Raw genomic sequence first — 25,475 nt, forward strand, 5'->3', positions numbered from 1 at the left:
AGTACATTATGAACCTCGCGGTTAAATGCTATCTTTGGTTTGGCTTTATCAAAACATGTCGAGTAAGGTGTCATACGAATTGGAATACTAACCCCTCGCCAATTCTGGCGACGGGGTTAGCATTCCACCCTTCTAGAGGGACACGACATGTACAGTACCTGAAACCCGGGTAAAATCAGACATAGCCTCAGCTCCACAAAATGGATGCTGCCACCACAGACACAAGTCTGCCCTCCTGCTGCTGGGAGTCCTTCCAGCGTGGGAGACGTGGACAAAGGGTTTCCTGCCAGGGGAGGTGCGAGCACCACCCCAGACAGGATTTTGTGTATTGGTCAGGTAGGGCTTGAATGGAATGAGACATGCCTGAGGCTCACAAGGAGCCTCGGTGCATATGCCAGTTCAAACCGGTCCTGGGGCACACCAGCCCCGGACCTGGGGCGAGCTGGACAAAGGATTGGGGGTGTAACCACCCCCCCTTCCTGGTCCCACCCTTAGGGAGGGACCTAGCAGGTAGTCCGGCCCCTAGAATCCGCTTAAAGGTACGAGCTGTGTCCTAAGACTTCAGACATCCTGGAATCAACTTAACCACAAGAAGAAGATGGAAACTTCGACGCTCTGCTGCACAGAGGACTGAAGGAAATCTCCCCTATGGTCAGGGAGTGACCATCTTGCTAACGCAAGCACCAACCAGCTATTGAATGTCTGCTTTGCCGCCGCCTCCTGCCGGAGCCTGAGCCCAGAGCCCGACAAGACCTGGACCTCCAGACCTCTCACCGCCCGATCCACAGTCCCTGAAAAGAAGGAACCCGTGGAGGCACCGAGACACGTGGAGCCAGCCATCTTGAAAGACCGACGACAAGCTGCAAGCGCAGCGACAGAGGCTCCCTCCAAGTTGTGCTTTGGGTCCTGAGAAGCCCAACACCCGAGCAGCATCTGCACCAAAGGTGAGCCCTCCAGCATCTCCACGATCTGCGTGGGGCCCCTCTGCACTTTGCATCTCGACGCGCCTGCCCGGTCCCTGGCCCATTGGCTAGTGGCCATTTTGGCGACCTATTTTGAAATCAACGACACTGGTCTGGTTGCTCCAGACTGGCCCTAGCTGCTCTCCAAAAGAGCAGCCCCTCTGACCTTGCTGGTCAGAACAATCAGCTTTCATCTCTTTCCACGACTCCTGCCTTTGCCAAGGCTTGTTTGCTTCTTTCGAGTCGCCGACACCGCCGACAGCGAGAGCCTGCGTGGGACAGCTCGTGACTTGACTCCTGGACGTCGTCGACCTTCAGGGACCACGTGGCTGCGGAGACAAGCTACACCTAACCACCTGTTTGCACCCGACATCGCCTGGTACCTACCTGGTGCCACGCCGGTCACTGGCTAGTGACTGTGAACACTGTCCCCTCTGCTTTCAGGTCTTCTACAACTCCGATCCACCCTTGGATCCAACGCAGCTCTTCTGGACCGACCGCCTGCAGCATCTTTGTCATCAGGCTCCATTGAATCGATAGAAGAAACCCGATGCACTTCGAGACCTATGCACCCGCTTCCTGTGGGTGAGGTAAAGCTGGCACTCCAGTGCCCAAGTGTAGAGAAACATCTCTAGTGTCTGTGTTTTGAATCTTGAGATCGTAGTCCACCCAGAAGACCCTTTCTGCAGTAACTTTCTAACTTTTACGCACCCATTGAAAACCTATAGGAGCACGCGTGTGACTTTCCGCACTGCACACGCGACCCATGGACCTCCTGGTCACTAACTGAAGTTAGCTCCTTGTAGGCCCAGCGATTCTAGAGGCCCTAGGCCTTTTCCCTTTCCTGTTCGTGGTACTTATACCACTATTTTAGTATATGGTTTGAGTGGCCACCAGGGCCCATCCATATAAAGTGCAACTTCTGTGTATTATAACATTGTCTTGTTTTACGATTTGTGCTCCTGTGCTCATAAAGAGTCTAGGGGTTACTTTGAGAAATAAATACATATATATTTTGAATATATATCTGTGTGGTGTCCTTTCATTGGTATAAAAGGGGGTTGCATTTGGTAAAACAGCCTGCTTAACACGCTTTAACGAGTTTAGCCTCAAAGACTGCTTAGCCTACGCTACCACTAGGGCAGCTAGTCCGAAAAGGTTGACTTACAACCACACCATAAGGGTTTCTTGGCATGGTACAAGGTGGTCACTTTAACTAGTGAACATCATATACCAGGCCAACTTCTCACATTGGTGAGCAGCGGTTGGATTTGAGCTTGCTGTGTATTACCATTGTAATCTCTTGGTTACCAATTGAAAGATCACATAGGTACCTGTAGGTACATATAAAACAAGATAGATATACTTAAGTTCTACTGAACTTAGTTGTTGTAGAGCAAAGGGAGTAGCACACCCTGACTACAACTACTAGATAGGTTTAGTAGGTAAACCCAAGTGTAGGTAGATTGCAACACATCCACCCACACTTAAGAGCATTGGAGGGGGCAGAGGGGTCCAAGGTACCCATCTCTGTCGAGAGTGACCCCCAGAGGGCACCAACTCTCTTTGCTACCCTAAATCAAAATGAGCTCAGGCAGTTGGCAAATATCAGGGGCCTTAAACAGCCCAAGAACCCTACTTCTGCTGAACTCAGAGAGCTTTTACAGGCTGATGAAAATCAGAAAGCTCTCAAGAAAGCCCCCCAGTTAGGTCCCTTAGGGACTGGAACAGGAGGCCCCCCTTCTGAAGATGCTACTGAAGTACCCCTTTCCAATAGTCACCCCTTAGATGAGAATCATACTACAGAGGAAGAAAGTGATAAGGGTACTGATACAGATGGTAGTGAGGATGAAGGGAGAACTAGCCCAGTGCCAAGTGTTATACGTGGCCCAGCTAACCTAAGGCTACTGGGGACTGACAATGGGATCATCCCTTTGGATCTCCCCAGTTTTCTTAACCAGGGGCTTGGGAGGCAAAGGAATCACTCAGGTGAATATAATGCTTCTCATGCCTCTAGAGGCTCTCAAGGTCACTCCAGGAGAAGGATGACCACCCCTCAGAGGAGGGAGCATGAGGCCAGAATGCAGGAAGCCCAGCTGAGGATCAGGAAGCAGGAGCTAGAGGTAGCCCTGATGGAAGAGAAACTGAACAAGGCTAGGCAACCTAGAGAGAGTGGGTCTAATCCCACTGGTGGCAGCATTGTCCCTAAGGACAAAGATAGGGTCTTTGACAATAGGAACCTGTCCAAGGTTGTGCCCCCCTACAAAAGTGGGGATGATATCCACAAGTGGATGACTGCTCTTGAGAGAGCCTGCAAAGTACAGCAGGTTCCTGAAGACCAGTGGGCAGCAATCTTATGGCTCTCCTTTGAAGGTAGAGGCAGAGATAGACTCCTCACTGTTAGAGAGGAGGATGTCAGAAATTACAGAGTCCTGAAGAGTGTCCTAGTTGATGGGTTAGGCTTAACCACTGAACAGTACAGGTTAATGTTCAGAGATACCCAGAAGACACAGACTCAGGACTGGTCTGAATATGTGGAATGTGCCACTAAGGCTTTGGAGGGTTGGTTGCTGGGAAGTAAGGTGTCTGATTATACAGGATTGTACAATTTGATGATGAGAGAGCAGATTTTAAGTAATTGTCAAAACCAGCTTCTCCATCAACACCTGGTAGACTCAGATTTGACCTCTCCCCAAGAATTGGGAAAGAGGGCAGATAAATGGGTCAGGACCAGGATCAGGCCTAAAAACCAGGGTGGTGACCAAAAGAAAGATACCACCAAGCCTCAAGAGAAGGGTGGGGATAAAGCAAAAGAGAAATCTTCCTCAGGGCCCCAAAACTCCACACAGGGTGGTGGGTCCCAAGCTCCCTCCTCTACCACAGCTAAAAAGCCTTACTGCCATGAATGTAAAATTCCTGGGCATTGGAAAACTGACAGCAGTTGCCCAAAGGCTAAAAACAAAACTGTTCCTCCAATTACTCCTGTCACACCACCTATTACTGTCAGCAGTAATCCCCCAGGTGGTGGGAGTGTCCCCAGAAATTTGGGTGGGTTTACTTGGGGAACACAGGGGGACCCTGGCTTAGCCAATTCCCCTACAGCAACTACTCTTGTCTGTGATGGTGGCATGGGGTTTGCCAACTTCACTGCCTGTCCCAACACTTTGGGTAGGTACAGACAGGAGCCCTACATCAATGGTACAAAAGCTGAGGCCTACAGAGACACTGGAGCTAGCATCACGATGGTGGCACATTGGCTAGTTCCCTCTGAGCAGCTTTTGCCTGGTTTCTCCTACCAGGTAACTAACATTGATGGCAAACAGAACAGTCATCCCATGGCAGAGGTATGTCTCAGCTGGGGAGGTGTCACTGGCCCTAAAAGGGTGGCAGTGTCCCCAACCTTGCCTGTAGACTGCTTACTGGGGAATGACTTACAACTCTCAGCTTGGGCTGGAGTTGAACAAGACACCCATTCTAAAATGGTAGGCCTTTCACAAAAGGGTAGTGGGGTTGTGCCATTCACAACCCCTGTCCAAATAGATTTCCTCCCTGGAAAGGTTGGAAGGGCAGTGGTAACCACAGCCCAGGCACAGACAGACTTCCCTGTAGAGACTGGCAGAGCTGTGACAGTCACAGCTCAAACACAAACTGAGTGCCCCCCTGAAGGGGTTGGCAAGGCTGTAATGGTCTCAGCCTATACTCAGACTGACATAGGTGTAGTGAAGCCTGAAACTATGGATCACTCCACACAAACAGAGAGTAGTGGGGAGGAAGAAAAGTCTCCCTCTCCCCAGACATTAGGAAAAGGTCAGCCTCCTCAGGGATCTGACCTCACCCCTTGTGAAGGAACTGCCCCAGAGGTAGCCAGGCCTGGCCTGGCAGAGCCTCTGATGTCAGTGGCCCCTTCCAAGGTGGGACCCAGTCTGGTGCAGGTAGCCTGCCTCTCTCTACCCTGCCTCAGTCAGCCCAGGGCTGCAGAGGTCAGGGAGGCCAGTGGACCCCAAGAGGGCCCCTGTCCACAAGAACCCCCCCATCAAAAGAATGAGGATTGCCTGGCTAGTAGCCCTAGCCAGGTGATGGGTAAAAACATTCCTGAGGGATCTCCTTTACAGGTAGTTAGGGACCTCCCCCAGAGGGATTCTGTTGGGCACAGGCAAACATGGGACCTTAGGGCCCCAAACCTGACCTGTCCCTCCAGTAAGCCCACAAAAGGGACCCAGCCTCCAGCTTTAGGTAGCCAGAGGCTGACCCTGAGAGCACAGTGCAACTCAGCTAAAGAAAGAAAGGCATCCATGGTGGAGGATGATTGGAGGAAGCTGAAACCTCACTTTGAGGACACTCACTTCAGTACTCCATCTCCACACCAGCCTTTTACTTTGCAAAGACACACCAAAGGTAGAGATTCCCTATGGTGGAGACCCTCTGATACCCTTAGGGTTAGGGATTGCTTAGTGAACCATGAGACAGGGGGTAACCATGCCGGTGCTGGTTCCTCCTTATATGGCCACTTGGGCAATATAGGCTTACCTGGTCAAGGTCAGCCTTATCTCCCTTCGTTTGGGGGGGGGGTTGTGTAGGAAGGTGGATATCTGACTATGGTTACCCCAAAATCTTTGCCTAGTCTCCAGCTGGTTTTTCGACTTAGTTGGCCTGAGATCCTGCCATTCAGGACCTCAGCCCATCTGCTCTCTCTTTAAAATGGACTCCATGTACCCTAGGTGCATAACCCATTGGAACTAGATCACCCTGTGAGCCCCTGTACCAGTGTACACTAGGTACCCAGGGCATTGGTGTATCTAAGGCCACCAAGGGCTGAAGCATGTATTGTGCCACCCCTGACCTGGCCTAACAAATTTGGCACAACTGGCTGATCACTCAGCTGGGGTAAGTTGGTGTAACCACCTCTTACTTAGGTGTAGTATACCTATACCTAACCTTAAATGGGACACCTGGTAACCTATAAGTCACTCCTATGGCAGGCCTTAACAATCCTGAAGGCAGAGTGCTTGCTTCCATGTGAGATGGTGCTCTGGCATGAGCTGAGCCTGTCTGCAGTGGTCGGAACAACTTCCTTCTACCGTTTCCAGATATCGTCATACCATATACTCTTAAGTACATTATGAACCTCGCGGTTAAATGCTATCTTTGGTTTGGCTTTATCAAAACATGTCGAGTAAGGTGTCATACGAATTGGAATACTAACCCCTCGCCAATTCTGGCGACGGGGTTAGCATTCCACCCTTCTAGAGGGACACGACATGTACAGTACCTGAAACCCGGGTAAAATCAGACATAGCCTCAGCTCCACAAAATGGATGCTGCCACCACAGACACAAGTCTGCCCTCCTGCTGCTGGGAGTCCTTCCAGCGTGGGAGACGTGGACAAAGGGTTTCCTGCCAGGGGAGGTGCGAGCACCACCCCAGACAGGATTTTGTGTATTGGTCAGGTAGGGCTTGAATGGAATGAGACATGCCTGAGGCTCACAAGGAGCCTCGGTGCATATGCCAGTTCAAACCGGTCCTGGGGCACACCAGCCCCGGACCTGGGGCGAGCTGGACAAAGGATTGGGGGTGTAACCACCCCCCCTTCCTGGTCCCACCCTTAGGGAGGGACCTAGCAGGTAGTCCGGCCCCTAGAATCCGCTTAAAGGTACGAGCTGTGTCCTAAGACTTCAGACATCCTGGAATCAACTTAACCACAAGAAGAAGATGGAAACTTCGACGCTCTGCTGCACAGAGGACTGAAGGAAATCTCCCCTATGGTCAGGGAGTGACCATCTTGCTAACGCAAGCACCAACCAGCTATTGAATGTCTGCTTTGCCGCCGCCTCCTGCCGGAGCCTGAGCCCAGAGCCCGACAAGACCTGGACCTCCAGACCTCTCACCGCCCGATCCACAGTCCCTGAAAAGAAGGAACCCGTGGAGGCACCGAGACACGTGGAGCCAGCCATCTTGAAAGACCGACGACAAGCTGCAAGCGCAGCGACAGAGGCTCCCTCCAAGTTGTGCTTTGGGTCCTGAGAAGCCCAACACCCGAGCAGCATCTGCACCAAAGGTGAGCCCTCCAGCATCTCCACGATCTGCGTGGGGCCCCTCTGCACTTTGCATCTCGACGCGCCTGCCCGGTCCCTGGCCCATTGGCTAGTGGCCATTTTGGCGACCTATTTTGAAATCAACGACACTGGTCTGGTTGCTCCAGACTGGCCCTAGCTGCTCTCCAAAAGAGCAGCCCCTCTGACCTTGCTGGTCAGAACAATCAGCTTTCATCTCTTTCCACGACTCCTGCCTTTGCCAAGGCTTGTTTGCTTCTTTCGAGTCGCCGACACCGCCGACAGCGAGAGCCTGCGTGGGACAGCTCGTGACTTGACTCCTGGACGTCGTCGACCTTCAGGGACCACGTGGCTGCGGAGACAAGCTACACCTAACCACCTGTTTGCACCCGACATCGCCTGGTACCTACCTGGTGCCACGCCGGTCACTGGCTAGTGACTGTGAACACTGTCCCCTCTGCTTTCAGGTCTTCTACAACTCCGATCCACCCTTGGATCCAACGCAGCTCTTCTGGACCGACCGCCTGCAGCATCTTTGTCATCAGGCTCCATTGAATCGATAGAAGAAACCCGATGCACTTCGAGACCTATGCACCCGCTTCCTGTGGGTGAGGTAAAGCTGGCACTCCAGTGCCCAAGTGTAGAGAAACATCTCTAGTGTCTGTGTTTTGAATCTTGAGATCGTAGTCCACCCAGAAGACCCTTTCTGCAGTAACTTTCTAACTTTTACGCACCCATTGAAAACCTATAGGAGCACGCGTGTGACTTTCCGCACTGCACACGCGACCCATGGACCTCCTGGTCACTAACTGAAGTTAGCTCCTTGTAGGCCCAGCGATTCTAGAGGCCCTAGGCCTTTTCCCTTTCCTGTTCGTGGTACTTATACCACTATTTTAGTATATGGTTTGAGTGGCCACCAGGGCCCATCCATATAAAGTGCAACTTCTGTGTATTATAACATTGTCTTGTTTTACGATTTGTGCTCCTGTGCTCATAAAGAGTCTAGGGGTTACTTTGAGAAATAAATACATATATATTTTGAATATATATCTGTGTGGTGTCCTTTCATTGGTATAAAAGGGGGTTGCATTTGGTAAAACAGCCTGCTTAACACGCTTTAACGAGTTTAGCCTCAAAGACTGCTTAGCCTACGCTACCACTAGGGCAGCTAGTCCGAAAAGGTTGACTTACAACCACACCATAAGGGTTTCTTGGCATGGTACAAGGTGGTCACTTTAACTAGTGAACATCATATACCAGGCCAACTTCTCACATTGGTGAGCAGCGGTTGGATTTGAGCTTGCTGTGTATTACCATTGTAATCTCTTGGTTACCAATTGAAAGATCACATAGGTACCTGTAGGTACATATAAAACAAGATAGATATACTTAAGTTCTACTGAACTTAGTTGTTGTAGAGCAAAGGGAGTAGCACACCCTGACTACAACTACTAGATAGGTTTAGTAGGTAAACCCAAGTGTAGGTAGATTGCAACACATCCACCCACACTTAAGAGCATTGGAGGGGGCAGAGGGGTCCAAGGTACCCATCTCTGTCGAGAGTGACCCCCAGAGGGCACCAACTCTCTTTGCTACCCTAAATCAAAATGAGCTCAGGCAGTTGGCAAATATCAGGGGCCTTAAACAGCCCAAGAACCCTACTTCTGCTGAACTCAGAGAGCTTTTACAGGCTGATGAAAATCAGAAAGCTCTCAAGAAAGCCCCCCAGTTAGGTCCCTTAGGGACTGGAACAGGAGGCCCCCCTTCTGAAGATGCTACTGAAGTACCCCTTTCCAATAGTCACCCCTTAGATGAGAATCATACTACAGAGGAAGAAAGTGATAAGGGTACTGATACAGATGGTAGTGAGGATGAAGGGAGAACTAGCCCAGTGCCAAGTGTTATACGTGGCCCAGCTAACCTAAGGCTACTGGGGACTGACAATGGGATCATCCCTTTGGATCTCCCCAGTTTTCTTAACCAGGGGCTTGGGAGGCAAAGGAATCACTCAGGTGAATATAATGCTTCTCATGCCTCTAGAGGCTCTCAAGGTCACTCCAGGAGAAGGATGACCACCCCTCAGAGGAGGGAGCATGAGGCCAGAATGCAGGAAGCCCAGCTGAGGATCAGGAAGCAGGAGCTAGAGGTAGCCCTGATGGAAGAGAAACTGAACAAGGCTAGGCAACCTAGAGAGAGTGGGTCTAATCCCACTGGTGGCAGCATTGTCCCTAAGGACAAAGATAGGGTCTTTGACAATAGGAACCTGTCCAAGGTTGTGCCCCCCTACAAAAGTGGGGATGATATCCACAAGTGGATGACTGCTCTTGAGAGAGCCTGCAAAGTACAGCAGGTTCCTGAAGACCAGTGGGCAGCAATCTTATGGCTCTCCTTTGAAGGTAGAGGCAGAGATAGACTCCTCACTGTTAGAGAGGAGGATGTCAGAAACTACAGAGCCCTGAAGAGTGTCCTGGTTGATGGGTTAGGCTTAACCACTGAACAGTACAGGTTAATGTTCAGAGATACCCAGAAGACACAGACTCAGGACTGGTCTGAATATGTGGAATGTGCCACTAAGGCTTTGGAGGGTTGGTTGCTGGGAAGTAAGGTGTCTGATTATACAGGATTGTACAATTTGATGATGAGAGAGCAGATTTTAAGTAATTGTCAAAACCAGCTTCTCCATCAACACCTGGTAGACTCAGATTTGACCTCTCCCCAAGAATTGGGAAAGAGGGCAGATAAATGGGTCAGGACCAGGATCAGGCCTAAAAACCAGGGTGGTGACCAAAAGAAAGATACCACCAAGCCTCAAGAGAAGGGTGGGGATAAAGCAAAAGAGAAATCTTCCTCAGGGCCCCAAAACTCCACACAGGGTGGTGGGTCCCAAGCTCCCTCCTCTACCACAGCTAAAAAGCCTTACTGCCATGAATGTAAAATTCCTGGGCATTGGAAAACTGACAGCAGTTGCCCAAAGGCTAAAAACAAAACTGTTCCTCCAATTACTCCTGTCACACCACCTATTACTGTCAGCAGTAATCCCCCAGGTGGTGGGAGTGTCCCCAGAAATTTGGGTGGGTTTACTTGGGGAACACAGGGGGACCCTGGCTTAGCCAATTCCCCTACAGCAACTACTCTTGTCTGTGATGGTGGCATGGGGTTTGCCAACTTCACTGCCTGTCCCAACACTTTGGGTAGGTACAGACAGGAGCCCTACATCAATGGTACAAAAGCTGAGGCCTACAGAGACACTGGAGCTAGCATCACGATGGTGGCACATTGGCTAGTTCCCTCTGAGCAGCTTTTGCCTGGTTTCTCCTACCAGGTAACTAACATTGATGGCAAACAGAACAGTCATCCCATGGCAGAGGTATGTCTCAGCTGGGGAGGTGTCACTGGCCCTAAAAGGGTGGCAGTGTCCCCAACCTTGCCTGTAGACTGCTTACTGGGGAATGACTTACAACTCTCAGCTTGGGTTGGAGTTGAACAAGACACCCATTCTAAAATGGTAGGCCTTTCACAAAAGGGTAGTGGGGTTGTGCCATTCACAACCCCTGTCCAAATAGATTTCCTCCCTGGAAAGGTTGGAAGGGCAGTGGTAACCACAGCCCAGGCACAGACAGACTTCCCTGTAGAGACTGGCAGAGCTGTGACAGTCACAGCTCAAACACAAACTGAGTGCCCCCCTGAAGGGGTTGGCAAGGCTGTAATGGTCTCAGCCTATACTCAGACTGACATAGGTGTAGTGAAGCCTGAAACTATGGATCACTCCACACAAACAGAGAGTAGTGGGGAGGAAGAAAAGTCTCCCTCTCCCCAGACATTAGGAAAAGGTCAGCCTCCTCAGGGATCTGACCTCACCCCTTGTGAAGGAACTGCCCCAGAGGTAGCCAGGCCTGGCCTGGCAGAGCCTCTGATGTCAGTGGCCCCTTCCAAGGTGGGACCCAGTCTGGTGCAGGTAGCCTGCCTCTCTCTACCCTGCCTCAGTCAGCCCAGGGCTGCAGAGGTCAGGGAGGCCAGTGGACCCCAAGAGGGCCCCTGTCCACAAGAACCCCCCCATCAAAAGAATGAGGATTGCCTGGCTAGTAGCCCTAGCCAGGTGATGGGTAAAAACATTCCTGAGGGATCTCCTTTACAGGTAGTTAGGGACCTCCCCCAGAGGGATTCTGTTGGGCACAGGCAAACATGGGACCTTAGGGCCCCAAACCTGACCTGTCCCTCCAGTAAGCCCACAAAAGGGACCCAGCCTCCAGCTTTAGGTAGCCAGAGGCTGACCCTGAGAGCACAGTGCAACTCAGCTAAAGAAAGAAAGGCATCCATGGTGGAGGATGATTGGAGGAAGCTGAAACCTCACTTTGAGGACACTCACTTCAGTACTCCATCTCCACACCAGCCTTTTACTTTGCAAAGACACACCAAAGGTAGAGATTCCCTATGGTGGAGACCCTCTGATACCCTTAGGGTTAGGGATTTCTTAGTGGACCATGAGACAGGGGGTAACCATGCCGGTGCTGGTTCCTCCTTATATGGCCACTTGGGCAATATAGGCTTACCTGGTCAAGGTCAGCCTTATCTCCCTTCGTTTGGGGGGGGGGGGGTTGTGTAGGAAGGTGGATATCTGACTATGGTTACCCCAAAATTGTTGCCTAGTCTCTAGCTGGTTTTTCGACTTAGTTGGCCTGAGATCCTGCCATTCAGGACCTCAGCCCATCTGCTCTCTCTTTAAAATGGACTCCATGTACCCTAGGTGCATAACCCATTGGAACTAGATCACCCTGTGAGCCCCTGTACCAGTGTACACTAGGTACCCAGGGCATTGGTGTATCTAAGGCCACCAAGGGCTGAAGCATGTATTGTGCCACCCCTGACCTGGCCTAACAAATTTGGCACAACTGGCTGATCACTCAGCTGGGGTAAGTTGGTGTAACCACCTCTTACTTAGGTGTAGTATACCTATACCTAACCTTAAATGGGACACCTGGTAACCTATAAGTCACTCCTATGGCAGGCCTTAACAATCCTGAAGGCAGAGTGCTTGCTTCCATGTGAGATGGTGCTCTGGCATGAGCTGAGCCTGTCTGCAGTGGTCGGAACAACTTCCTTCTACCGTTTCCAGATATCGTCATACCATATACTCTTAAGTGCATTATGAACCTCGCGGTTAAATGCTATCTTTGGTTTGGCTTTATCAAAACATGTCGAGTAAGGTGTCATACGAATTGGAATACTAACCCCTCGCCAATTCTGGCGACGGGGTTAGCATTCCACCCTTCTAGAGGGACACGACATGTACAGTACCTGAAACCCGGGTAAAATCAGACATAGCCTCAGCTCCACAAAATGGATGCTGCCACCACAGACACAAGTCTGCCCTCCTGCTGCTGGGAGTCCTTCCAGCGTGGGAGACGTGGACAAAGGGTTTCCTGCCAGGGGAGGTGCGAGCACCACCCCAGACAGGAATTTGTGTATTGGTCAGGTAGGGCTTGAATGGAATGAGACATGCCTGAGGCTCACAAGGAGCCTCGGTGCATATGCCAGTTCAAACCGGTCCTGGGGCACACCAGCCCTGGACCTGGGGCGAGCTGGACAAAGGATTGGGGGTGTAACCACCCCCCCTTCCTGGTCCCACCCTTAGAGAGGGACCTAGCAGGTAGTCCGGCCCCTAGAATCCGCTTAAAGGTATGAGCTGTGTCCTAAGACTTCAGACATCCTGGAATCAACTTAACCACAAGAAGAAGATGGGAACTTCGACGCTCTGCTGCACAGAGGACTGAAGGAAATCTCCCCTATGGTCAGGGAGTGACCATCTTGCTAACGCAAGCACCAACCAGCTATTGAATGTCTGCTTTGCCGCCGCCTCCTGCCGGAGCCCGAGCCCAGAGCCCGACAAGACCTGGACCTCCAGACCTCTCACCGCCCGATCCACAGTCCCTGAAAAGAAGGAACCCGTGGAGGCACCGAGACACGTGGAGCCAGCCATCTTGAAAGACCGACGACAAGCTGCAAGCGCAGCGACAGAGGCTCCCTCCAAGTTGTGCTTTGGGTCCTGAGAAGCCCAACACCCGAGCAGCATCTGCACCAAAGGTGAGCCCTCCAGCATCTCCACGATCTGCGTGGGGCCCCTCTGCACTTTGCATCTCGACGCGCCTGCCCGGTCCCTGGCCCGTTGGCTAGTGGCCATTTTGGCGACCTATTTTGAAATCAACAATGCTGGTCTGGTTGCTCCAGACTGGCCCTAGCTGCTCTCCAAAAGAGCAGCCCCTCTGACCTTGCTGGTCAGAACAATCAGCTTTCATCTTTTTCCACGACTCCTGCCTTTGCCAAGGCTTGTTTGCTTCTTTCGAGTTGCCGACACCGCCAACAGCGAGAGCCTGTGTCGGACAGCTTGTGACTCAACTCCTGGACGTCGTCGACCTTCAGGGACCACGTGGCTGCGGAGACAAGCTACACCTAACCACCTGTTTGCACCCGACATCGCCTGGTACCTACCTGGTGCCACGCCGGTCACTGGCTAGTGACTGTGAACACTGTCCCCTCTGCTTTCAGGTCTTCTACAACTCCGATCCACCCTTGGATCCAACGCATCTCTTCTGGACCGACCGCCTGCAGCATCTTTGTCATCAGGCTCCATTGAATCGATAGAAGAAACCCGACGCACTTCGAGACCTATGCACCCGCTTCCTGTGGGTGAGGTAAAGCTGGCACTCCGGTGCCCAAGTGTAGAGAAACATCTCTAGTGTCTGTGTTTTGAATCTTGAGATCGTAGTCCACCCAGAAGACCCTTTCTGCAGTAACTTTCTAACTTTTACGCACCCATTGAAAACCTATGGGAGCACGTGTGTGACTTTCCGCACTGCACACGCGACCCGTGGACCTCCTGGTCACTAACTGAAGTTAGCTCCTTGTAGGCCCAGCGATTCTAGAGGCCCTAGGCCTTTTCCCGTTTCTGTTTGTGGTACTTATACCACTATTTTAGTATATGGTTTGAGTGGCCACCAGGGCCCATCCATATAAAGTGCAAGTTCTGAGTATTATAACATTGTCTTGTTTTACGATTTGTGCTCCTGTGCTCATAAAGAGTCTAGGGGTTACTTTGAGAAATAAATACATATATATTTTGAATATATATCTGTGTGGTGTCCTTTCATTGGTATAAAAGGGGGTTGCATTTGGTAAAACAGCCTGATTAACACGCTTTAACGAGTTTAGCCTCAAAGACTGCTTAGCCTACGCTACCACTAGGGCAGCTAGTCCGAAAAGGTTGACTTACAACCACACCATAAGGGTTGCTTGGCATGGTACAAGGTGGTCACTTTAACTAGTGAACATCATATACCAGGCCAACTTCTCACACCTACCTTCAAAAATATCAGCGCGCAGGCGCGGAGCAGGGATGCCCTTCAGTCATGCATCTCAAGAGTTACTTTTAATTGTAAAGGCCGCATGGGAATAGCCTTGCTCAGACAGGGGACAACAGGTTTAAGGGTCAGAGGCCAAGTTCTGTATTTAGAACCGACCACCACTACTGAAAGCAAAATTCTCCATGCAGTAGTTTTTGGAGCATTTTTTTTATCTGAGGTTAGCCACTGTAACAGTGTGTGATTTCCACTTTTAGGGGTTTACAGCACACTATGAAAGCATCACAGCATTTCTTGATGTGCACATGTACATATATAATTGTGTAAATGCAAGTTGTACATTTAGTCTATAGCCCTTGTAGTAATAATACACATGAATGAATAAACAGGGCTGTATTTGATTAAACGGGGAACATATTTCTTTTCAGCAGATTTGCTTCTATTTTGGTCTACAGCAAATAACACGTGTTAAGCAAACGCACACTCCAGTGCCACTCATTCTAAATAGGAAAAACATAGATATAATACCTGCTTGTAATGTTGAAGAGTAGTTTAACAAATTAATTCCTTTGTATTAATTACATTTCCTGATTCTAACATTGTAGGATAAAACACTACAGGTAATGTAAACGTTGCTCTAATGATGACTGACTGAGGCTATAATGTGCCAAAGACAATTAGAGTCAAATTAATTCTCAATCCATGTTAATAATATTTAGGATACAAGATGGCGACCGGGCGAAGGTGAAGACGACCCGCCGCGGCCCGGCGCCTCAATCCAACAGTATGGACCGCTACACCCTCCAGAAGGGATCTCCGGAGACATCGCGCACATCCCCGGCGGGCCCGACGGAGGCATCTGCTCAACCGGTGGATCTGACCCTCCGGGACGTCATGGGCGCCATCGCAGAGATGAAGGCCTCGGTGGACCAGCGCTTCGACACCCTAGCGCAAAAGATAGACTCGGTCCTGGTGGATGTTAGCCTTGTGAGGGCTGACTTGTCCAAAACCAACGACCGGGTCAATTCCCTGGCCCACACCACAACGAGCCTCACGACGGACGTGGTGGCCCTCCAAAAGGAGGTGCGCCGGCTTGGCCAGGCGAGCGCCCTGATGGACCGGCGACTGGAGGATTCCGAGGGTCGGGCCCGGAGGAATAACGTTCGCATTGTGGGAGTGCCGGAGGGACGAGAGGCGGAGGCGGCAGATCTTTTTGTGGAAGAATTGATCCTTACCCATCTCCAGCCCCGGGGGCTGAGTAAGCTTTTTGCGGTGGAACGTGCTCACCGGGTCCCTGGGGGCAGACCTAAGGCCGGTGCCCCGCCGCGGCCTCTCATTGCCCGGATTTTTAATTTTCGGGACAGAGACGCTATCCTGCAGACCTCCAGGCAACAGGGACCGGTCAAGCTTGATAACATGGATGTGCATTTCTACCCAGACTTTACTCCGGCGGTCCAAAAACTGAGATTGAGTTTTCTCGGAGTTAAACGTCGCCTACGGGACCTGAACCTTAAGTATTCAATGCTTTTTCCAGCTAAGCTAAGGGTGGAGGTGGATGGACGCACGCACTTTTTTGACCAACCCGAGGCGGCTGGGGACTGGTTGGACACTCTACCTGGAGATCGGGGCCGAGGGGGTGGGGGGGGTGCGGTTGGCGGGGAGGGCCCGCCGGATCAGAACTGAGGGGTGAAGAATAGGCCTTGCTCTGGACAACATTCCTTTACCATTTACTGATCGTTTAGGTTCCCCTCCGATGGAGGTCGTGTGGGGTCTGTTGGGGGCTTCCCTCCTCCTCTGGGGGACTAGTTAGTTTTCATCTATGGGGCGACAGGCACACTGCACTTTGGGGGGGCTGTCTGGGCTCATGCAGGGGTGCAGGGAGGGGGGAGTTCTGTTGGGATGGGGGGGTGGGGGGGGGGTGTTGTTTGTTTGCACCGCAAGGCAAGCCCTTTACTGTATTGTTGCTCTCGAGAGGCTCTGTGGGGGACGACTGATTGCTTCTACGTATGATGGGGGGGTAGGGATTTGACTGTGTTGTCATGGAATGTTAACGGCCTGGGGGACAGGATTAAGCGTGGTGTGGTCCTGCAGTACCTGAAACGTATCTCACCAGATGTTATCTTCCTGCAGGAGACACACCTTATAGGTAACTCCTTCCATGCCATGAATCGGCGAGGCTATCGTTTGGTGGCCCACTCGGGCTTCACCTCGGGCTCGCGGGGGGTGGGTATCATGATTAAGAACTCGCTCCCGTTGGAGATTGATGAGGTGCGCCATGATGAGAGGGGACGCTACACTGTTCTGGTGGGTAGAATGGAGGGTAGAGTGTTTGTTTTTATATCAGTGTACGTCCCGCCTGGGTTACAATCTACTACATTTGCGGATTTGGGGCGCCTCCTCCTGGACCTCCCGGGTGGCCTGCTGGTGGTTGGGGGGGACTTTAATGCGGTAGTTTCTGGGTCTATGGATCGCCATCCCCCTAGGGCCCTCCCCCGGGCACAGGCCTGGCTGTCCGGCCTTTTAGATACTTTGGGCCTGGTGGATTGCTGGCGACTAAAGCATCCCGCACAGCGGCAATACACCTTCCACTCGGGTGCCCATGGTAGCCTCTCGCGGCTTGATTATATCCTTGTCCCGGCGGCCTATGCTGGGAGGGTGGGAGAGGTGTGCCATCTGGCGCGGGGCATTTCAGATCACTCCCCAGTACTGTTACACTTCGATGTCTTCCCTAGGGGGGAGGGCAGGGTGGCTCCAATCAATGCTTGGTACTTGCGTAACCCCACTATTCGTGCCGACTTGATCAAATCCTTACAGCGATATTTTGATGAGAATGTGGGGTCTGTCCCTTCGGCCATCTCCCTGTGGGAGGCTTTTAAGGTAGTTCTCAGAGGGGAGGCCCTCTCCTCTATCTCCCATGCCAGGAGGCGCGAGCGGGAGGAGGTAACCCGGGTGGAGGCCGAGATTGCGGAGCTGGAGGGTGACCTGGGGAGCGGGGTAACAGACGCCAAGTTGCATGTTCTGCACCTCAAGCAGGCGGCCTATAGGGCCCTCGTCACGGAGGCGGCCAGGGGCCTCAGTAGAGAGCAACAGGGGCGACTGTATGATGTGGGTGATAAGGCTGGTAAATTGATTGCGTGGTTGGACAAGAGGGAGAGAGCGAGTCGTGTGGTTCCTTTGATTGAGGGGATGGATGGTGTGCCTGTCACCGAGCCGGAAGCCATTGTCTCCTGCTTCGCGGATTACTTCCGCGAGGTGTACTCCCCGGTTTCTCCCTGCTCGGAGGAAGATTCCCATGCCCTGCTTCGGGACATCGCGCTGCCCTCCCTTACGGTGGAGGACAGGGATTTGTTGGACGCTCCTCCCACCTCGGACGAAATTGCCCTGGCTATTCGCTCGGTCGCATCCGGCAAGGCCATGGGCCCCAATGGTATCCCCATCGAGCTTTACAAGCTGCGACCGGATGTACTGGCGCCCCACCTGCGCGCCATGTTCCTGGCGGCCCACTCGCAGGGTTCCCTCCCGCCGGACCAGCGTCTGGCTACAATCGTGGTGATCCACAAAGAGGGGAGACCCCGTGAGCGGGTTACATCCTATAGGCCTATCTCGCTCTTGAACGCGGAACCCAAAATCCTCGCCAAGGTACTGGCCAACCGGCTGGTTGGCGTGGTGGGGGATTTGGTCCACCAAGACCAATCCGGCTTTATACCCCATCGCAACACGGCTCTTAATCTGCGACGCTTGCATGGGGTGCTCGCGCGTGTCCCGTTTGTGCGGGAGCCGGCCATATTGGCGTCCTTGGACGCCACCATGGCGTTTGACACACTTGAATGGCCATACATCTGGGCGATGCTGGCGAAATTTGGATTTGGACCGGGATTCATTAGCTGGGTCAAATTGTTGTATTCGGGCCCATTGGCGCAGGTGGTGGTGAATGGGCGAGTCTCGGCCCCCTTTGCGCTGGGGCGGGGCACGCGTCAGGGTTGCCCCTTGTCACCGCTCCTGTTTGCATTGGCCTTGGAGCCCTTGGCGGAGTGGCTGCGGTGGCACCCCTCCATCCGTGGTCTCCGCTGGACCCCCGAGCATGAGGACCGCGTGTCCCTCTACGCCGATGATATCCTTTTGTATCTCGCCTCCCCGCGTAACTCGCTGATTGTCCTGGTTGATGTTTTGCGCTCCTTCGGTCGTAACTCAGGCCTTGTCATCAACTGGGCGAAATCCTGCGTGTATGTGCTCTCCGGGGAGGCTCCGGCCCTACCACGGGACTGCCCGATCCAGATTGCCTCCCAGGGGTTCCGGTACCTGGGTATATATATTACTCTAGACCCGGAGGCCCGCTACGAGCGGAACTTGCTACCCCCCCTCCAGCGCTTGCGGGAGGACGTTGCGCGCTGGCGGCGTCTTCCGCTTTCGCCGCTTGGCCGAGCGGCCTTGTTTAAGATGATGTCCTTGCCGCGCTTTCTGTATGCGCTTCAGAACACTATGGACTTGGTTCCGGCGCGCTACTTCCGTGAGGTGGAGAGCCTGCAGCGGCGCCTGTTCTGGGACGGGAGGCCGCGTATTGCTCTGGCTAAATTGACGCTCCCGTGGTACGATGGGGGGGTTGCCCTCCCGGACATTAAACGGTATTACTGGGCCTCCCAGCTAGCTGCGATTAATCATGGCCTTTACGGGCCCGCCCTGAACCCGGCATTTGAAATGGACAAGATGCTCCTGCCCGGTGGCGACTACAATCGAGCGCTCTACTCTGGCGCGCCCGACTCCCGTCTGACGGGACCGACGCGTGTCATGGTGCGTGTCTGGCACGCGGCTAATGCAGCGATGGGGTGGAAGGACCGTTTGACCCGGGCGACACCGCTATATGCGTCTGAGAGGTTGGGCTCCCTGTGGACATCGAAGGGCTTCGAGAAGTGGGACACGATCGGAATCAGCACAGTGGGAGACCTCTGGACAAGGGGTGGATTTAAAACTTTTGAGACGCTGCGGACGGAATTTCAGCTGCAAGGCAGTGAGTACTTTCGGTACTTACAAGTCCGCCACGCGCTGGGCTCCGTCTTCCCTGATGTCGCGTCCGTTCCGGAGTCTTCCCCCCTGGAGGACAGAGTGCTGGATGGCCATGTCCCAGACAGCACGATCTCCCTTATATATAAAAAACTGATCAACGACAGATCGTGCCTGCTGACTAGTCTCCGCGAGGCCTGGGTTGCCGACGGGCTGGAACTGGACGACGAGGACTGGATTTCCGCGGTGGCCTCTCCGAAGGAGGTGGCCATCCCGGCTCGCCTTCGCTTCGTCCAGCTTAAGATCCTCCACCGGGTTTACGTGACGGGGCCAAGGCTTCTACGTATGGGCTTTGTTGGTGACGGATTGTGTAAGCGTGGCTGTGGTGCCTTGGCAACTTTCATGCATATTCTGTGGGAATGCCCACAGGTGGAGCGATTCTGGCGTGGTGTGCATGAGGTCCTGCGTGTGGTGACGCGTGTTGCGCTGTTGCCTGAAGCGAGGAGATGCTTGCTGAATGTGTGGGAACCAAATGACTATTCGGTCCCGCAGACGCGGTGGGTGACTCTGGGATACATGATAGCTAAGCGTGACATTGCTCAATTGTGGGGATCCCAGAGACCCCCGGCGGTGTCGGCCTGGAAAGAACACATGGATTGGTGTATGTTTCGTGAAAAGGTGGTGTATGTTGCGAGGGGTAAGCCTGGGGCGTGGGTGAAAATCTGGGGCCCCTGGAACGCCTATCGCGGGGGTATTTGTGAGCCGCCACTGCTACCGGCCGCCTCACCGGCTCCGTCCCCTTAGCCGACCCCCTGCCCCAGCCGCGGGCATGTGGTTCCCCTGTCCCTGATCTATTCCCATTCCCCTCTTCAGAGTTTGGCTGCTGGTTGGGATCCCCCACTTAAGGAGCACGTGCCGTCACTTTGGATGGCGGGTTGCCTTGCGGGTGTGGTTTTTTGTGTTGTTCTGTTTGGAAAAAGGAAACCGTATTGTGGGCTTGGAGTTATGGGGCCTGCGCTATTGATATCTCCTGATTTACCGATCTGCACCGCCAAGAGACTCTTACTGTAGGTATGTCATATGCTTCTGCCACTCTAGCGGCCGGCCGGATGGTTGTAGGCCCATACTTGTAACCTTTTTTAACATGTAATAAACGGTTTAAAAAAAAAAAAAAAAATAATAATAATAATATTTAGGATATCGTCATTGGTAACTACATTTAAAGAAATGGAAGAATTTACTTAGTTGTTTAAATGAACTTATGGCCGTGAGTAAGCCTTCCTGGAACAAGATTGGACACCACAGATCTGTTTTTAGGTACCATTAGCTAAAGGAAATATTGCATATTCTGTTAGGAGTAGATGGGGTTATCACTGTTTTCTTGAGACTACTGAATAACATTATCAAGGGGCAGGAGCGTCTGTGCGTCATGTGCAGAAAGTAGCTCTGCCATGTATACAGAATAATGTTTTTTAAATTAAAATTGTTGTGCTAGGGCCAGATAAAAAGGCCATGAAATTAAGCTTGCATTCATGCTCCATCATGTTAAAACAGTACAAAAGCTAAAGCAATTGGTAGTTGGTTTTGGATTAATGTTTTCTAGTTGGCTCAATGTGCTTGTACACCAAAATGTATAAAGTGGTACAGTCCACTAGTATTGGACATGGCCTCCTTGATATGGATTCCACTAGTTATTTACCTCCCACAAGTCCGTTTGTGCCCAGCTGCTAAAAGGGGGTAAATATTGTCGACAGGAGGTCACCTGTTTAAGTTACCTACTGTCGAAGGGGGGTAGGAGACTAGCGTAGGAGACTAGCTCCTGGGTAAATTAAGGGTAAGCAAAATTAAGTAACACATTGTCCTTTTTCACGGATTTTGTGCCTATTTTGTGTATTATTGTGAACTATTCTGCGAGGAAAGTACGCAGGGCAGCTTGTTGTTGTGTTCTCTCTCTCTCTCTCTCTCTCTCTCTCTCTCTCTCTCTCTCTCTCTCTCTCTCTCTCTCTCTCTCTCTCTCTCTCTCTCCCTCTCTCTCTCTCTCTCTCGCTCTCTCTCTCTCTCTCTCTCTCTCTCTCTCTCTCTCTCTCCCTCTCTCTCCCTCTCTCTCTCTCCCTCTCTCTCTCTCTCGCTCTCGCTCTCTCTCTCTCTCTCTCTCTCTCGCTCTCTCTCTCTCTCTCTCTCTCTCTCTCTCTCTCTCTCTCTCCTGTCTAAGCTGTCTAGGAGCGGCTATGAGACAATTGGTTGGGCTCGCTTCAGTCATTCATTTCACAAGATGCTGTGAATATGTTCTTAAATAAATAGAAACAAGCACCTCACCAGTCCAAGTCTAATTGGCTATTAAGTAATACTGTTTGAACAAATTGTTAGAATTAACAAAATGAATAAATAAATGTGCCATGTTACTGCCCCTCCTGTCTGTAAACTGATGTAATATGGAATTAGATAAAAATGAAAGAATGGGTAGAATAGACTGATGTTCCCTTATTTTACCTTTAAGGGGAACCATATGTGGGTAGTTTTTGTTCCAAAATTCCCAGGTGGCAACACCATTATTGTATATGTTATTACAGCACTACATAAGTCGCAGAGGCATCTCGAGTCCCTAATTAGTTAGTCTATGTAATTAAGCTGACATCCTTGCTAGAGCTGGTGAATAGGTTTTTTCCTCTGAATAAAAATGTTACATAGTCCAGATCGTGAAAGGTAGAATGCACAGGGTTCACCATCTTAGGAAAGATGCCCGTGTGATCCTTAGCAAACATTTTGAAGAAAATTATAGTCTTATAGGAGTTTGTTTGCCACAACAAGTTCTGCTGGACAGATTTATGTACTTATTATGTTAGGATTAATGTGTTAGTCATTCATGCAATACAGATCTCTGTTACGTTCACAGTTTTAGGGTTTCCTGTTACATCTATAACATGAGAACATGGTAATAAGCGAAACATATAGTTGTTGTTATGTAAGGAAAATAATTCTAGAAATGTCCACAGTCCTGTACTGTAGTGAAAACATCACAAGTAGAAGAAGTGTTGTGAACTATATGATTTATGGAACACAAGCTGGCTAACACAAGAGACACCAAAAAATAGTTGTTTTGTAAGGATTCAGAGTATGTTTAGTAAATGAATATAGACTTCCTTGGCTGCTTGGGATCGGGAGAAACAAATCAAATTGTGCAACGTTTTACTCTTGTCAGTTCACTAAAAGTTCCTTTTATACTCGCTAATAGGCCTAGGGTGTGTTTTACTCTCAGATAAGATGAAGTGGTTCTTGGGCGTCCTGCTAATGTATGGGGCGCCCGAGACTAAAGAAGTTTTCTGAAATAGAGTATCCTCTCTGTTGGTAGATTATTTCTGTGCCTTGTCTAAACTATCTTTGTTCTGTTTACCAATAGATATCTGCTGCGCTACAACCATTGCCAGAGGGGCCCGGACATCAGATCCAACCTGGAGACTACATCTTGGTGCGCAATTTCCAGCGCAAGTCCAGCCTAGAGCCGAGGTGGCGTGAACCGATGCAAGTGCTATTGGCGACCAGGACAGCAGTGGAAGTTGAAGGTCGGAAGCATTGGGTGCACGCCAGTCATGTGAAGTGTGTACCCCTACCACTGTCTTGGGTGAAAGACAGGGTCACAAATCAGGACGGAGAGCTGTTCCTTTTTTCCTGATGTCCAGCTGAGAGAGGCACAGACCGACAAGGACGGCAAGGAGGTTTTGCTTGAGGTGACCCATCTGAAACAAGGGTTGCTTCAGATACTCCAGCATCAGGCCTCTGAGTTCCGGTCCCCAACTGAAAGTGAGCCTGCACCTTTGTTTGTTGATCAAGAGGTGCCTGGGCATACTAGGTACAATCTGTGGCCCCGACGAAAGAGCAGGGCGCCAGCGGAGCAACACAGGAATTAGGGAAGGACTTGAGTTCAGGGTACAGGTGCTGTGTCTCTGGTGCCTGTTAGATTAGAGTGAAGAATACTGGTGTACTGCCTGAGACACTGGACAGGATCATTGAGGGTGTTTGCCCTGGAGGGTGATTGCCCTATCCTGAAAGAAGAAACTTTTTCCTAAGCCTGGGCCATGATTGTTTTCCTGAGTTGCAAGTTGTGCAGCTCCACCGTGGGAGAAGTGAACAATAAGAGCCTGCCTGTGAGGCTCAGACGGACACAGGGGGAAGACTCCCCTCTGGCTGGTTGTACAGTGGCTTCTGTCCTTCAAGTACTTTTTAGCAATGTACCCCTTTGGTCGTCCCATTTTTGAGGAGGAGCAGCCCTTTGCGGCTCCTCATCCTAATTTCCATGGCCCCGTTTGGTCCTCCTGGTCCCCCAAAGCAAAAATTGTTTTTGGGGTAATATGTGTATCAGCTTTGCATTTGGAATACTGTTTTTTTCTGTAAGAGAAACGTTCTGTACACACTTTGATAAATACGACTCTGCCCTCCTCCTGAACATATCATTGGTATCCTAGCCCTCATAAAGAAGAACACTGGAGGGTTTATTAAAAATGATTTTATTTAGACATTGCATCAAACATGTGCTGTTGGCTATTTCCAATCGGCCTAAAACAACCACTGAAATTCATCCCGATTCAGGAACTTGGACTTTATTTGGCTGGTTTGAGACATTGTTTGTTACCTGGGGCTGGAAACTGTTGACAATTCCATGAATATTCTTTGCGATCCTGCTGTCATGCTGTCTGTGCATACAATGTGGCCCGATGCTTTGTTCCCTTTTGTGTCTCTACTTGTATACCTACCAAGTGCAGCCGCAGGAATGTGAACACCCAATATGTATTAGACCAAGAAGTTAGCAATATGATGAGAATAGATGTGTAAGATATTTTATATATTCCTTCCAGATCATAGAGATGTCTTCAGCTAATGCTAAAAGGGCCATCTGTGGAAACTAGCAGAAATTACTGTTAGCATGAGCTGAAGTCATTTTGGTTGTGGCAGCCATTTTAGTTAGTCATGTGTTAGCCATGTGCTTCTTCTGTCTTCACTGTTGCCTGCCCTTGTATTTCACATGAGTCATCAACTATAGTTAACTCCTTCAGTACTGAGCCAGAGTCTTGCGCATGCTCAGAAAGGCCTGCAAATACGGCGCAACGTGGTGCAAGTATCACGCTGCAAGTACGTAAGAAAATGACACACCAGCGGGGTTAAACTGTCAGAAGGGGCTCATGAATCAGCTTCCCTGTCTTTTTCCCCTACATTGTGTGGAGACTAGCAGAAATTACTGTTAGCATGAGCTGAAGCCATTTTTGTTGTGGCAGCCATTTTAGTTAGCCATGTGTTAACCATGTGTGTCTTCCGTCTTGGCCTGTAGCTGCCAGAATGCACCTGTCTTAATTTGTAAATGTCAGGCTGTTTTAACTGATGCAAACATAAATGTCTCCCCTCCCACTTTGCTGACCAAGACATATTTGTGTGCCCATTTTAGTCAATAACCATTCTTGTATGTGCCAGTACCTCCCCTTGGTCTCATGCTGACAATGCAACTAATGCATATAAAAGACCCCTGGTTTCTGTACTCCTTGGACTACCTCCTACAGTGGCCTGAGGGTACCGTATTGATGTAGTCCCACACATGTGAGATTAATAAACTTGTTATTTAATATTCCAGCTTCAGTGCCAATTTCTTCTTTGGTGGTTTAAGGACCCGTGGACAGATAGGGTGAACCTTCCACTGGTGGGCCCCTAGAAAGGCTAATTTCCACAATTGGAGCACAATTGCTGCCATGCGCCAAGGCAGGCACCCTGGCGCCATGGTGCAAGGGTGACTGTGTTACGGAGTTGATTGATGTTGTGGCTCCATCTCTTCTTGAGACGGTTGCAGGTGGGGCTGGAATAATGGAGGGAGGGAGTGAACCAGTTGGCCTTCTTGGAGTGTTGTTTGCCTGGTCTTTTCTTGAGGGGTGCCAGGGTGTTGGCGCAGTTGGAGATCCATCGGTGGAGGGTGCATGCTGCAGTGTTGGCGTCTGTAAGCATTGGCGGAGTGGTGGTGCTGAGGGAGTTGATGGGAAGTTCTTTTGTGGCCTTGATCGACCCACGATGGGAGGGCAATGATGGCGATAGTGTATGGAGGGCATGGTAAAGGTGTGATGTAAAATATGATG

At 51.0% G+C, this 25,475-nt stretch overlaps 1 long non-coding RNA gene across 1 annotated transcript in view; it reads left to right on the forward strand.

The window, feature by feature from the left end:
* The window catches only part of LOC146797148 (uncharacterized), a 78,596-nt gene extending 54,078 nt beyond the window's left edge, over positions 1–24,518 (forward strand). Inside the window, exon 4 of the long non-coding RNA XR_014969974.1 lies at positions 22,763–24,518. This is a non-coding gene — a long non-coding RNA (uncharacterized LOC146797148). The remainder of the gene's footprint in view (positions 1–22,762) is intronic.
* The last annotated feature ends 957 nt before the right edge of the window (positions 24,519–25,475 follow it).

This window comes from Triturus cristatus, chromosome 10 (genome assembly GCF_964204655.1).
Source record: "Triturus cristatus chromosome 10, aTriCri1.1, whole genome shotgun sequence".
Taxonomy (NCBI): Eukaryota; Metazoa; Chordata; class Amphibia; order Caudata; family Salamandridae; genus Triturus; species Triturus cristatus.